Source organism: Pleurodeles waltl, chromosome 4_1, assembly GCF_031143425.1.
Source record: "Pleurodeles waltl isolate 20211129_DDA chromosome 4_1, aPleWal1.hap1.20221129, whole genome shotgun sequence".
Lineage (NCBI taxonomy): Eukaryota > Metazoa > Chordata > Amphibia > Caudata > Salamandridae > Pleurodeles > Pleurodeles waltl.
The window spans coordinates 87796403-87799833 of NC_090442.1; positions in this window are offsets into that span (position 1 = coordinate 87796403).

Here is a 3431-nt window from a genome sequence, read left to right on the forward strand (position 1 = left end):
AAAATAGAAGGGAGGTCAGATGAGGACATCCAGGAAAAACATAGTGACCAGCAAAGGAAAAAGATGAATTTGTAAGTCAGTATGAACAAATATGTTTGAAATTTGATGTGGGTGCTTGCTTAAAGCGTGTAACTTAATAGTATTTAATTTATATCCCCTCACACAGTCAGAAAAGCGCTCGCATACCAAGTTTAACCATCACAAAAACACTTATGTACCCACCACTGACGTAGCAAGAAATTGCCTGATATACTCAGAACCAGACCAATAAAATCATACACACATCCATTTATTCACCTATGCATCCACTTACATAGTCATTCACAGACCCATAGAGGCACTGTCTTACCCACTCACGCACTCATACAGCTATTTATATATGCACCACTCAGATAGGTAAACATATACATACGCCCAGTTATACACCGACACCTACACATCTTACCACAAATATATCTCTTTAAATAAAATCAAACAGCCACACACCCAATCAGACAACAAGCAATTTTACACATCCACTCATACATCTACACAGCAGTTATGTATGCACCACAAACAATGACAGTTGCATACGCATTTAGACAACCTAACAGTCACAAACACAGCTAGTCACTTGCATACCTATTTACACACAGATACACTCAGATACTACACATCTAAATACATACCCAGCCACACATCACACAGGCAGTGATGTGCTCACTGACATATGCACTCCTCCACTTGAAGACCCAGTAACCCATTTATACAGACAATTATATAATGATTTATATACCCCTAATGAGACACTTACACAACATTTGACACTGATATAACCACTTATGCAGGTATTTACTTGCTTACAGCATGCAATCTAATAGTATGTAATGTAAAATTAAATGCATTCTGCATTTGATTTTCAGATATCTACTTGTCTTGAAAGAGAAGAGGAGGATGCCAAGAAAGGAATAAAGTAAAAAAACACAGAAGAAACAGTACCATCTGCATAAAAAGTGGGATTAAAAAGGCCATGATGGAGAAAATGTGCTGGTAAAAAGAGCTGCTGGTAAGAGAACTAAGGTGTTTCTTAAAAAAGTATGTGGAAAATGCAAAATGTGTAACAATTGCAAATAAGGAGTGAGGTTTAAAATCAAGTCAACAAGAAAGAGGAGTAAGTCACAATGAAAGTGAGAAATCTTATGATAAAACACCTAGGGGCTTATTTATAAGCTTCTTCACACCGATGGAACCTCACTTTTAGTCATGATCCTGCAGTACAAACTGGAGGGCCATATTTACAAGGCCTTGTAAAGCCACCCTGTGTGGCATTTAATGACCTTGTACACATGAAATGAGGCAACACAGCACAAGTTACTGCATTGCCTTACTCTGTGACAGGGAAGCATGCCATGGGCATTAAGGTAGGTGTTGCCATGTAACACCAACACATTTGATACATTCACAGATTTACATGATTTCATGAAACTGGGAATGCGTCAAAAGCCTACGCCTCCCCAAGGGAGATGTACGAGAGGCACAACAAGGAGAAATACCTTTATTTCTCCTTGTTTTTCTTTTTTCTATGTGTGCTGAATTCTGCACCACACATAGAAAGAGGAAAATGCCTTTTGTGATTGTTTTAGTGCTGGAAGGTATCCACAAAACAATCATCCCTACAATGGGGACACCCTTGCACAATGGTGCAAGGGTGCCTGCTTTGGTGCATTAGTGCATTACAAAAGGACATGAATGAGCCCTATTTCATAGATACATCACATTCATGCTGTTGGAAAATTGATTATTCGTAAGGACAGGTAAGTACCTAAACTTAGCAATATGCCACAAACCCCTGCTAGGTTCAAAGAAGGTCTCAATAAATTTATCCTGGCTCAACCCTTTATAGCTTTGCCACAAGCAGTTAGGCTTAACAGATGTGTCATTAATATCATTAAAACGTTAAACATGTAAAAACACAAAACACAATAGAAATCCAACACCAATTCATGAAAATAGATTATTATTACGTCTTTAAAATGACACCACAATGTTCAGCGGTGCTTGGAGCGGCGCTGCCTTGTTCAGTGGTGCTTGTGGCGGCGGTGCCCTGTTCAGCGGTGCTTGAGGCGGCGGTGCCCTGTTCAGTGGTGCTTGGAGCAGCGGTGCCCTGTTCAGCGGTGCTTGAGGTGGCGGTGCCCTGTTCAGCGGTAATTGGGGCGGCGGTGCCCTGTTCAGCGGTGCTTGAGGCGGCGGTGCCCTGTTCAGCGGTGCTTGAGGCGGCGGTGCCCTGTTCAGCGGTGCTTGGGGCGGCGGTGCCCTGTTCAGCGGGGCTTGAGGCGGCGGGCTCCTTTGCAGCGACTCAGCTGCTGGTGGTCCTCTCTGTCCCAGCGGGGCTTGTGCTGGCGGTCCTCTCTGGCCCAGCGGGGATGATGGCGGTGTCCTCCTGGGCAGCGGGGATGATGGCGGTGTCCTCTTGGGCAGCGGGGATGATGGCGGTGGCCTCCTGGGCAGCAAGGGTGATGGTGGTCTCCACGGCCGTGCTGCTCTTCCCAGACTTGCCGGGTTTCTTGTGGCCCTTCCCCACCTTTGAAGGTGTCGCAGCTGACTCCACACTCCCACCGGGACCCCTGGGAGCAGCTTTGGTGGCTGGAGTCTTCCCCCTCTCCCGCTGGGTACTGGCCAACTTCTGATGCTTGACAGGTGGGGGACTTTTCGTGCTGTGGCTCTGTGCCACACTGGCTGCCCTGGTGGCCGGTGCACTCCAGGTTCGGGTGACTACAGGCCCCACTGGTTCCGGAGATGTTGTGGCTGAGTTGCTAGGTTGGGACCTGGAGATTCGGGCCCTTGGAGACAGACAGGGTGGGGGAGGTGTGGGAAAGGGGTCAAGGTTGGACAGGAAAAGTTTTTGGGAGACACTGGGACGGGTAGCTGGAGGGGGTTTGGGAGTGGAGGAAGAGGTTGTGGTTGTAGGTGTTTGGTGACTTTGGCTGAAGGGGCATGCACTGGAGGCTGTCGTGAGGTGGATGGCTGTTGGGTGGGTGTGTGCCTGCGTTTGTGTATCTTGGGAGGTGGCGTCACAGACACACTGGGAGAGGACACAGGGGACATGTGGATGGTAGTGGGGGTGGTGACTGCACTTGAGCGGGGTGTGGTGGTGTGTGTGCTGTGATGGCAGTAGTGGCTGTAGAGGTAGTGCATGCAGGTGTGATTGTAAACGAGACTGGGAGGGAGGATGGAGACGAGGAGGAGGGGGACACAGTGGAGGCAGTGGATGTTGGTGTGTCTGCATGTGTGTGATGCTTGCGTGAGTGCCTGTGGGATGTGTGGTGCTTATGTCTGCCTGAGATTCCCTAGTGTGTTGAGGTGTGTGCATGCTGGTCTGAAGGTGTGCTTGGGATAGGCTGGGGTACAGGGGATTGGATCTGGGTGGAGGAAGTTGGAGGGGGAAGGCTAGA